Raw genomic sequence first — 12,387 nt, forward strand, 5'->3', positions numbered from 1 at the left:
CGTTGCCTAAAGCTTAGGCAATTAAACCAGACTATTCAGTTTCCTATTTGTGTTGTACCCAGAAAGTAGAACAGATTCTAAACGAGTACATATATAAATTTAGATTTTATATTTCATCTGCTGGAACATTAGTGTGTTAGAAGTTGTAATTAAAGAACACTAGAGGACAATATAAATTCAGAGATACAACAAATTCCCTTGATCTCCAAATATAACGTTCCATCTAAACATTTAACAATATTCATTACAAAGATACCTCTATTCTCTAATTCATGTTGCACAGCTACTTAGAGTAAAATTGGCATCAGCAGCTATTCTAAGCACTGAACAGGATATTAGATATATCCTGGAAATATTCTATCAGCTAGATAACATATTTTTCTCAAATGGATTATGGCAAATTACTGAATATTACTTGCCTAAGGACACAGAGTAAGTCCCCTGAAGAATTCAACCTTTAATTACTGAGTTTGGGTACCAATCACTCTATCAGCCTCCTTAGTCTCTTTTTAGTCATTTTTTCTAAGACACAGGTTCATTCCCCACGCAATACAATTATGCACTGGACATGCTTTACTTCCCATAAATGTCCCAGTTACCTTTCAAACAACTTACTTGCTTGCCTCCAGGCAAGAAATTAATGTCCATTCATATAATACTTCTACAATATTTGAGAATTAAAAATTTATGAATATTCCTCTGTGTAATTTGGCAAGGTTGCTAATATTGTCCAAGTTTCTGGTTTGTCTGCTCTAAGACTGCCTGTAGATCACATGACAGATGATCTCAATGACACTCTGTGTGTTTTGGGCTATGTACTTTGAGCAGTTTCCCTGAGGGTTGACTCCAAAGCCCCATTTTAAGTGTCAAAAAAGGACCTCACTGAGTGAGCTGTTTAAAAAAGTACCGAAATGCGGGCTTCCCTGGTGGCACGGTGGTTGGGAGTCCGCCTGCTGATGCAGGGGACGCGGGTTTGTGCCCCGGTCCAGGAAGATCCCACATGCCGCGGAGCGGCTGGGCCTGTGAGCCATGGCCACTGAGCCTGCGCGTCCGGAGCCTGTGCTCCGCAACGGGAGAGGCCACAACAGTGAGAGGCCACAACAGTGAGAGGCCCGCGTACAGCAAAAAAAAAAAAAAAAAAAAAAAACAAATACTGAAATGGTATAGTGAGGGCAATGCACTTTTCTGAAGCTTCAAGTGGACTCAGAAAGTCCCCCAGTGCTTATATTTCCAGGAATCCCTCTATGATGCGAGAGCAAGCATTCCATATTGCTTCAGTAATGGGGCCACCTTCTTATAGTACAGACTCATTCAATGCTGAACATGTAGCCCAGAAACAACCAGCAAGAGGCCACAGACTTCAATCATCTCAAAAACATGTGTTATACATGCAAGTTTTAGAAAATGGAATTCACTGTCAACATAAAAATCAGGGCATTTCTCACAGAAATCTGTGTTCCTGGCTTCTGACAAAATTCAGTTCCAGAAACCCTGGGTCTGTACGCTCACACGGCAAGAATCAGCTGGTGTGGGGAGGAGCTCCCTGCCTGGACTGGACCACACAGCCTTGCCTCGGCCACAGGCCCCCAGCGACCAGCTGCCTGGCTCTGGCAGACACTTGAATCTGTGGCCTGTTAGGCTATATCAAAGGGCTATGATTTGTGTAATTCAAGTGTAGCTCCTCATCCATTTTGAGCTTTGCTTGCTAGAGCTCATGGCCAAGAACGATCGGGTGATACTTAAGACTCATCTTGGAATACTGAAAGAAAACGAACTAGCCTCTAGCCACATCAGTCTCAGCAGAAGGCAAGAAGAGGCTTCTACTGTAAGCCTAATCGTTGCATTTTTCTCCTCTTAGAAGTAAGTAGCTTCCTGGTCCAGTTGGCTCCCACTCCATGATCTCCTACGTGCAGGATTCTCACGGATCCTATTTCTGTTACATTTCATATGCGTTTAACTGGCAGGAACATTGGAGAGTTCTCGAGCTCTTGGAGGTAATAAAGCCTCAGGACAATTCAGGTTCTTTCTTCCTCTCACTGAAGAGGCTTTAAAGGAAGATTTAAAGGGAAACGGACTCAAGATATCCAAACAGGTCTGCCCACGGCTGAGGAATTCTGCCATATTTCTATAATTCTTAAATGCCTATTCCTTTATAATGTGATGTGTCTGAAATCAGGTCACATGCCTACATTTCCTGTAATATTTCTTTACTCCCAATCCCCAGAACAGCTATAATTAAATCAACGGTGCACCTTAAACTTGCTAAAATCTTAGAATGGAGAACTATTTATTTGGTTTTAAGTTATGCTCATGAAATGTCACCAGGGTTGAGCTGAATGATGCTTCCAAGTGAGGGTTCAATGGAAGGTGAGACTGCATGGCTGAAATTCAAGAGAAATGCAGACATTAGAAACAGATTCATAAACGATTCAGATAATGTAGTTGTCTGACACTACTGAAAAATAAATAGACCGAATATATTCAAGGAAATAAAAGACAAAATTGAGAACTTTGGTAGAAAACTGACAACCTTAAAAAATAGCCAAAGGAGAAATCTAGAACTCAAAAAGTTATAATGACATAAAGTAAAAATTCAGTGGCTGAGTTTAATAGCAAACCGGATACAGTGTAAGGGGATTAACAAACTGAAAGATAACTTCAAAGAAAAGGTTCAGAACAAACCCCAAGACTCAAAAAGGTGAAAAATGTAAGGAAAATGTAAGGATACAGTGAGGAGGTTAATAAATACGTGTAATTGGCATCCCAGAAGAAGAGAGAGAGAATGGAGCAAAACCAATATGTAAAGAGATAATAATTGAAATTTTTCTGATGAAAGACATCAACCTACAGATTTACAAAGTCCCAAACCAGATAAATATGAAGAAAACCACACATAGACATATCATATAAAACTCTTCAAAACCAAAACCAAAGAAAAACAATTTAAGGAGCCAAAGGGTTAAAAGACTGGAAAAACATCCTTTAAAATAATTACAGTCATTATCTCTGGTTTCTAACGCTGAGAATGTTTTTTGCTTCTTTCTACTTTTTTTTAGAAGTTTTATAATCAGAAAATGCAGCCATAAAAGTTTGTTATTATTTTTGTTGTTGTTTCTATTGTTATTATTTTTTAAAGTACCAGGCAAAATGGTTTGGGTCCTCCCCACTAAGCCTATAAATCTAGCATTAAGTCTTCATGCCTTTTTGTGTGTGTGTGTTCCCATACCCTCTCCAACCCATGCCAATCTCTTTACCATCTTGCATAATCACAGACTAATCCAACTTTCCATGAACTCAGATTTAAATGAGTTTTGTCACTAGACTCTGGTGGAAAAACAATGTTCTCCAGGATCAGATAGCTATAGGCTTAAATAATCATTTGGTCCTCAGTGTCCAGAATAAGCACACAGTAGGTGTTCAACAAATGTCTGTTTGCGGGTGGAAGGGATAAAGGCTAAAATGTATTCATTCTTCCACTTAATAAACCAGAGCCTGGGAAAATTAATTAATTTCTCCAAGACTTGCTTTTCTCATCTATAAAACGAGATAATAACATTTTTCTGGCTGGGGTGGTTTTGAGGAGTAATTTAAACTACACATAGTCTCTAATTCCCGTTTTTGCCTTTATTTACAAAGCACCCTACTGCCTTTAAAAATCAATTCCCCAAATTCATACACCTTAAAGAAAAACCCATAAAGGAACCTAAAGGCCCGTTATTGGGCATATTCAAGTACAAAGCAATATTTTTTGGCTTCTTGGTAACGTGGTGGGCTTCCAGATCTGGGTCCAGTGTGTTGATTCAGACTTCTGGGTACCAACCATGGTCTCTGTACATTCATCTATTTTAATCCTGTGTAATGAAGGCTTAAAATTATATTCCTATATCAAACATCTACTGGGCATTAGTCTCTCTTCCTTCTGTACCCTCTCCTATGATGTTTCTTTTTGCTTTTTTGGTTTTTTTGTGGTTCGCAGGCCTCTCACTGTTGTGGCCTCTCCCGTTGCGGAGCACAGGCTCCGGACGCGCAGGCTCAGCGGCCATGGCTCACGGGCCCAGCCGCTCCGCGGCATGTGGGATCTTCCCGGACCGGGGCACGAACCCGTGTCCCCTGCATCGGCAGGCGGACTCTCAACCACTGTGACACCAGGGAAGCCCTCCTATGATGTTTTTGAAGAGAATTCTAAGACTTCCTCTATCCATCCTTTTCTCTCCCTGTTTAGACTTCTACCTGTTGGATTCATAGAGCATCTGTGTCTCAAAAGAGCATCTCCCCAGGGTTAGATTTCCAAACTCCCTCTCTTTTACCCCTGTGGGTTCTCTGGTTAGAAACCTTTGTATCTCCCCACTGAACAGACTCATGATTCTTTTCTATTTGATTTTTCAAGAACTTTGGATTTCATTTCTCCTCAGTAGGATGGATGTTTTTCCACGAAGCCAAATGAGAATTTAAAACATCTGCATCTCCGGTGTGAAGGACCATCAAGCTCTTGCTTTTTGCTAAGTAAAATATTATTATATAATTAGTAATAAATAGCACATTGTCCTGTTACTTTTGGGACTCGGCCCAGGGATATGAACACGTTAAGTTTAGCATGCCTTTACAGTCTATCTTTCGAACAAAATAGTACTTGGGATGCATTTCTATGGATACTGTTTCAGATAAACATTTAAAGAAAGTCCTTCCCTCGTTTTCTTTTTTTCTCAGGGCAACAGTATTAGGCAGTTGGCTGTGATACCACTTTACAGAGGAGATGCAATGGCTGTGGGATGGTTCTTGCAGTGATCACTACTGGTGCCCCATCCAGGTCTCCTTGTATCCTTTTACCAACTCAGCTTCTACAGGTGTGCTTTGCTGCTGAGAGCTGGCACCTGCCACCTTCACAGGACTGCCCCTTGGGCATGGGCACCATCTTGCCCATGTGAAGAGCTAAAAAAATGCCTAGGTTTTTGTTCCCTCATGCCCACCCCAGGGTTGGCTGTAGCCAGTGACTGATGGGTGTGGAAGTACAAAAGCCCAACTCCTGTTTCTCGAGGTGTAATTTACACTTCCCAGCACCCCACAGGATCAGGCTGAGTCTGGGCATTCACTTGAAATCACTCGTGCTGGGTTTTTTCCTCTTTCCTATTTTGCTTCTGCAATTCCCTTACTGGCTGATCCTGAGAGTACTTCCTTTAATAAATCACTTGGACCCAAATGTGGCTCAGGGTCTGGTTTGGGGAGAAACTAAGCTAAGACAGCTCTGCTGTTTTCTTAGCCCTGAGTACCAGAGCCCCTCATGCCACCCTAGGGCAACACTCCTGGGAGGTGATGAGACCCGAGAGAGGTTGTTATCTCAGCCCTGGGCATAGGGCCCTGTTTGCCTTTCAGCACTCCTGGGAGATCTTGAGGAGGATGACTGCAACTAGAAAGGCTGCGTCTCATCAGAGGGTCTCCAATCTCATCAGAGTGTCTCCAGCCTCCACAGATATCTCAGGCTCCAGCATCCCACCCCCACCCCTACCAGCAGGGCTGTTTTGACCTGAAGGGATCAGGTGCTCTAAGACAATGGACTTCCCTAAGCTAAACAGTGTAGACGCGGAATCCACCATCCAAGGATTCTCCCTGCTGATTTGGTGCTGTCTGTGGGAAGCCAGGGACCTTTTTACAACCCTGGGGTATAGAACTTCTCACGGGCCTGAATTGTGGGTCTTAGATTTAAGTTCATTTAAAGCAAATAAAGTTGTATCTTTTTCTCCCCTGATTGGTGCACGAAGATTCATACCCAATATAAAGTAGCTAATATGACCAGGTCCAGAAGGTCTATAAGAAATGTACACAATGATGAAGACGTCAGGGAGTAAGTCAGGATAACGTAGAGACATTTTAAGGAAAAGTAGCTTTTTGGTGCACACAAATAATACCACGTTTTTGTGCCTTCTTGTCAGATCAACTATATTGACTATAAGAAAAGGAAGTTCACACTCTTCATCCCTAATTTAGGGAGTGGACCCACTTTCCCATTCCCCAAATAATCACAAAACTCAGGGAGCAGTTCCAGCTGTGGCAAGAAAACATACCTCTTGCTCCATTATATTGCTCTCTACCAGTATATCCCTGTTCACAAACTATCTCCTTATGAATGAGTCTAGAATTTCAGTATGATACACCAGACTTCAAGAATATTTGTCTTTTCCTTTGGTCTCAAAGCTGTAAGTTCAAATTTGGAGACAACATCTAGAAAAAGCCCCTAAGAACCAAAGAATCCAATCACCGCTTTGCCTTTTGGAAGCCCTGTAAGTCTCTCTGTAGAGAAAGGCTGGTGAAGTGCTGCTGGCTGTCCATTTCGTTGATTAATTTTCTTGCACCACCTAGTGCTCTCCGTCGCTTGTTCTTGTCCCACTTCTAAATTGTTTTACTTTAATTATCACTTATACCCTGCTTGCTTTCAGGAATGGTTTGATGTGATTTACAAAACTGCACCTAAAAAAAAGCATACTTTTTTCCTCTAATTTTATATTAATGATATATCTAGGGTAGCCAGAGAGCCACCTGGGCAAAAAACTAAGAGGACTACTCTGTCTCTTTAACAGGAGCTGGGTTTCAGAGCTGTAAGATTATCTTGAGAGTTCCAGCAAGGGAAAAAGATGTCAGCAATATTCATTACCCCATTATCTAGCTGGCAGTGTGAGCTGGGGTGTTAGTCTCAATCCTTAACATACTCTTGGTATCCACCCATTCTCACTCATCAAAAAGTCAAGGGAATGATTTGTGACGGAATTAAAGTTCTGTTTGGGAAAGGCATTAACTTTCTCATCGGGACTTCCTTCATTCTGGAAACCCAACTTAACCCGAGACCAACACCCAGAGACAACCACTGGACAGGCTCACATCTCTTCCTCACTTCTTCCTATTCAGCTAACATCTGCGTCTGGTGCCTCTGGACCCAATATCTTTTACTTCCCCAAAGGTCTCCCCCGACCAGGAATAATGATACCAACTGGTGATATAAACCCCCACTGAAAACCCTTTTGATCGCTGTCCAGCCAATGGAACCCTGCCGCCCTGATGGCTTCCAGCCTTCCGAAGTTGTGAATGAGACTGCCCGTGTGACATTATGCTTGGACTGCACACACTGCTATTTGTTCATCTGGCAGCAATCTGGAGGCTGAGGCTATTGATCTTAATCAGTATTGTCCTTGGCTTTGGGTACACTGTGTCTTTTGGATACCACTTTTCTGGTATTTGGATGGCCTATTTCATTAGACAGCTGAAACTCCCTGTGCCTAAGAGATGGGTCAGCTTCAAAACATCCTCAGAAAGTTCTGGTCTTTTGGTGGGGGTTGGGATGAATTGGGAGATTGGGATTGACATATATACACTACTATGTATAAAATCGATAGCTAATGAGAACCTACTGTATAGCACAGGCAACTCTACTCAATGCTCTGAGGGTGATCTAAATGGGAAGGAAATCCAAAAAGAGGGGATATGTGTATACATACAGCTGATTCACTTTGCCGTACAGCAAAAACTAACACAACATTGTAAAGCAACTATACTCCAATAAAAATTAATTGAAAAAAACAAAACAAAAAAATGAACTTCACACATCCTCATTTGGTAGAGCCGATGAGCAACCTACATAACTATAGAAACTTAGCTGTCTTCTACCTAGCCGATGCGCTCAGTAAGTCCTCTTAGGGCTCCCACAAATCTCAGAAGGTTTCTGAGTCAGCTCCTGGGGATGGGGCTAGGTGGGTAATAACACTAAACTACCAGGGGAAATGTCCCCCATGGCATTCATCGTTAACTTTTCAGATATGAAATACATCCCAATGAAAATGGCCCAAACAAGGCAATACTATTCTGTTTAGCCTTGGGGATGAAGAGAATGACCTTGCGGAGGAGTCCTGAGCTTCTGAGAACATGTGGGTCCTAAGAGATCCTGCCAACTTAGTAATTCTCACCACCATCACCATTACCAAAGGCCTTTCTAGAAAAAGTTGTCGCTGGGAAATGTATGGCGTGACCACTCTCCTCAGGCTAAGATTGGAATTGTTTTACAGTTCTGCCTAATGAAGGGGGAGACACACCAAAGAGCCCTGCCTTATCTCCTCAGTGCCTGGTACCTAACAGACACTCAAAAATGTCTGGCTGGATGAATCTGCAAAGTGGGGAGGATAATAGTACCTACCCCAGGGGGATGTCGTGACAATGAAATGAGACAGTGTCACATAAAGCACAGAGCTTGACCTATATTGAGAATCGTGAGAATAACTACTGTTGTAATTTTTAATACTTGGATACCAATAAGGATGTCTTGTGTTTTGCAGAGAGGAAGCTTTCACCTTCTGAAGCAGGGTGAGGGACAGGTAGTGAACACCCCACAAGGCAGGAGGCTTTAAGGAAAAGTGGGAACTCTGTAGCCTTTCTCAAGGGGCTGGAGTCTCAGGGTCTGTGACAGCAGGGATGTTTGTTTCCGTCAGAAGTTAATTCTGCTTTGCTCTCAAGTTCTTCTACTCTGCATCTTCCTCCCACTGCCCTGCATGGGCATACAGTCCATCCCAGCTCTAATGGGTTACCTCTTAACCCCAAACCAAAATAAAATCCACCCCCCGCATTAAGTCCTGCCTCAGTGACCACGTCTGCCAAAGCAAAAGCCAAGGGGGCCCCAACAAGAAGCAGGCAAAGTCTTAGTAAAACAATGGTGGACGTGGCCCATTCCACACTCATGGGCGCTCCACCCCAAACTCTTGGAGACAGTCAGGCTGGAGAGTTGTTTAGGAGGCCTGACCTGTCCTCTTATTATTTGGCTGGAATGCCATGCATAACTAAAACAATTACTGACTAGCAAAATGCATCCCTTATATACCAACCCCAATCACCTTACTCTGAATGAGAAGAGGCAATGCCTTGGTTAAGAGGCCACAGGCGCATGGAGCCCAGCAGAGTTAACACTAAAGTGTCACTGGGTCTATGTAGACTCAGAATTACCAAGAAGGAATGATCCAAATGAAAAGGAAAATTTCCCCTAAATTATAAAAGCAAACAAACAAATACCTTGATAACTATACAAGGGCAGCTTCTACTGTGTTCAGTGACCTCTTTGGCTTTCCAGATCTAAATCCAAATGAGACAGCACCCCTCTAAACATGCTAAGAAGGATGGCAGAGATTCACCTCCATGTTAGGGAGGGAGAGGAGGTGGGAGGCTCGGGTATAGGGGATGTGTAAGAAGTAAGCAGTCCACTAGCTAGTCATCTTTCCGGGCTCCTCCACTCTCTGAAGGCTCTGGGTTACCAAGTGCTGGTGGGTAACAACTACAGATTCCCCGGGACTGTTTCCCTTGGGGTTATCCCTATACCCCTCATACCCTCTCAGGGCAGACTGTGTATTCTCTTTTCTACCCTGTTACTCTAATAAAATATGTAAGGGATGCTCTGGAGCTCTGGTTTCCTGCATAACCACAGGGGACTGACATACAGGCCACCCCATGTTAAATGAGTGACCATTAAAAAGCCCCATGAGAAAAAAAGGAGGCTGACTAGATAACATGATGCTTGGGGCAACCTGCTCTGGAGTTTCCCAATCTAGTTCCCCCTGACATTACTCCACTTATCACCTCTAACAGCCCCTTCCTGGCTGTTCTGGCTCCAAAGACTCCCCATCCATCATGGCAATGTGCATGTCTTCTCCTGGGATCCAGGGTTCCTTTATGACAATGGCACTGGCAGTATCTACCTGTCCTTTAAAACCCGATCTTTCTTGCCTGGATACTGGGGTAATGGTAGCAATACTTAGTGTCTGGCAATGATTCAGGAGGAAGAGTTCACAGAGAAAACTTAGAAAGTCTTGTGAGAATTTTCTTAAACCCTAAGAAAGGTTTGTCATGATCATCTAGTTTGTAGAAACTAGTGCTGTTACCCTAACCCCTTGTCTAGAGAATCCCTGCTTTCTGCCAAACTTTGAAATGGCCACATGGGGCCAAAAGTAGTAATAAGAATAACTGCTTCTATTATTCAATATAATAACATCAATATCAATATATAAGTGCCTTACATGGATCATCTCATTCCATCCCTGCCATCACCCCTAAGAAGAATTAGATAATATTTTCCTGGAATTTATAAGTGGCGAAACTGAGGCTCATAGGAGATGAATGACCTGCTCGAGATTTACTGGGCTGGTTAATTGCAGGCTTAGAACCAAACCAAAGTCTTTCTGACCAGAGTCCAAGCTCTTCACCCAGGATTGCATCATCTCACTGTGAACAAAGGTGCACCTGTCTTCCACATGTTAAGGATGAAATAGGCCTTTAGAACTGCAAAAAAGCCAGTGAAATAGTTCCATTTTTACCATACCTCCCCTAAGAGATCTTACAAGAATTTGCATTAATTCCAGCTAACCTGAGGCACGTTATTTATCTGTGATGGGAGAGGCAACTGTGACCCACTAGGGGTCTCAGTACATCCTCACTGCATCAGTGTTAATGTCTCCTTGAAAACCCCAAAGTTCCCAATCACTTATTCTGCTGAGAAACGCGGGTTGGCCCTTTGAAGCTGAAGTATAAAGTGTGCCTCTCATCCTGGACTCTTTTCTTCCCAGTCCTTGGGACAGGCTAGTGGGAAACCTTCTGATGCTCCAAAACCCCGATGAATCCAGAGACACCATTTTTCTTTAATTGGTGGAGGCCGATTCGTGTTGTTCAAAGGCGCGTCAGAGCTTGCAGTGTGAGCATTGTGCCCCAAGATCTAGCCCGTTTCATCACCCTTCATTAGGATGCAGAGGGGAGACCCCGGCACCGTCAACTGGGCCAGAGGAACAAAGGCAACATGGAAACTGGAGCGGGGCAATGAATCCCTCGCTCTCCACTTTTTCAAAACAAGATTCCGACCGTTTACTCAAGAACTTATTTTGTCCTCGTGTTCCATACAAAGAAACAGGAAATTTCAGAGGGAAAGAAAGGGGCCCCAGTTTCTTACATGGTGGCCCAGGGAGGTTGGGGTCACGGAGGGTGCTGGCAGGAGGTTAGCTTGGCCCCAAAGCCGAGGAGGGGCCACTCCCCTCTTTTTGTTCTCAGAGGAGTTCACCTGGGAGCAGGGGAAGGTTGTTGCTCCTTGTAAAACAATTTGAGGAGAAGGCTGGGGTAGCCGTCCTTGAAGGTTGTCCTCGGGGCTCTTGCACCCTCTCCCTAACCGAACAGGGCAAACCTGTGTTGACAGTATCTTATTCTTCATCTACTACAACACAAAACCTGAACGAGACATCTCCCCTCAGACCCACAGAATTCCTTCTAAAATAAATCCGTTTCCAGCTTGACAAGACTAGACCCTGGCTTCTGACCTGCAAGTTCTGATTCTTATTTTGAGGACTGGCATATAAAATGGTTCATCTTGTAAAATCTGGTAAAACCTTTTGGTGGCCATTTTGACAACAGCTCTCCAAAGTTTAAATACGTGTACCCTTTGGACTAACAGTTCAACATCTAGGAATTTATCTTACAAAAATACCTCTACATGTGAGCAAAGAAACATATGTTAGGCTATTCATTACAGCTTTCTTCATAATAGTAAAAATATTAAACGTGGTATCAAGTCCATCTTAAGGGGTGGAGTGATTATATGATTGTATAGACACCCACACAATGGAGTCCTGAGCAGCCATTTCTTTCCCCCATGAGGGAGACCAACAAGGAATGACCTGGAAAAAATATCTATGATATGAGCACGGAAAACAAAAAGTTGAAGCATTGTATGTATACTTTAATCCACTTTTGTTTAAAACAGGGTTTCTCAACCTTGGCACTACTGATCTTTGGGCCAGATAACTCTTTGTGGTGGAGGCTGTCCTGTGTATTGTAGGATGTTTGGCAGCATCCCTGGCCTCTACCCACCAAATGTCAGTAGCACTCTCCCCCCTTGCTATTATGACAACCAATAAAGTTTCCAGTTTGCCAAAAGTCCACAGGGGGTGGGAGCAGGGGACAAAATCTCCCCCAGCTGAAAACATATAGACAACCTAGGCTTGCATGTCATAGAAAAAGTTTGGAAGGATACTCACCTAGTTGTTAACAGTGGTTCCCCTGGGAACCGGGATTGGTCAGGGAAAACAATGTTCTCTTTTTATTTTATACACCTCTGTACTGTTTGATTATTTTTACAAGTATATATTTCTTCTGTAGTTTAGTAGAAAATCTATTTCTATTCCACTCCCACTCACCGACATACACAGACACAAAGAAAATAAAGAGAATAGCTCATATCAAGAGACAGTCAATCGGGACTCTAGAAAGGAGAGACAGGTGGGCTTTACCTGGGAAGGGAAGCCCTCTGGGAGGACTTGATAATGAGGCAGGATGGTAACCAGCTCATCGATCCATCATCTGGAGTCTCATCAAGCCAGGTGG

The 12,387-nt window shown here is 43.2% G+C and overlaps 1 protein-coding gene across 1 annotated transcript in view; it reads right to left on the minus strand.

Annotated features, from left to right (window-relative positions):
* The window catches only part of PAMR1 (peptidase domain containing associated with muscle regeneration 1), a 70,667-nt gene that overhangs the window by 9,653 nt on the left and 48,627 nt on the right, over positions 1 to 12,387 (minus strand). The gene's annotated exons all lie outside the window — the stretch shown is intronic.

This window comes from Monodon monoceros, unplaced genomic scaffold, assembly GCF_005190385.1.
Source record: "Monodon monoceros isolate NGI ecotype Baffin Bay Population unplaced genomic scaffold, NGI_Narwhal_1 Super_Scaffold_7, whole genome shotgun sequence".
Lineage (NCBI taxonomy): Eukaryota > Metazoa > Chordata > Mammalia > Artiodactyla > Monodontidae > Monodon > Monodon monoceros.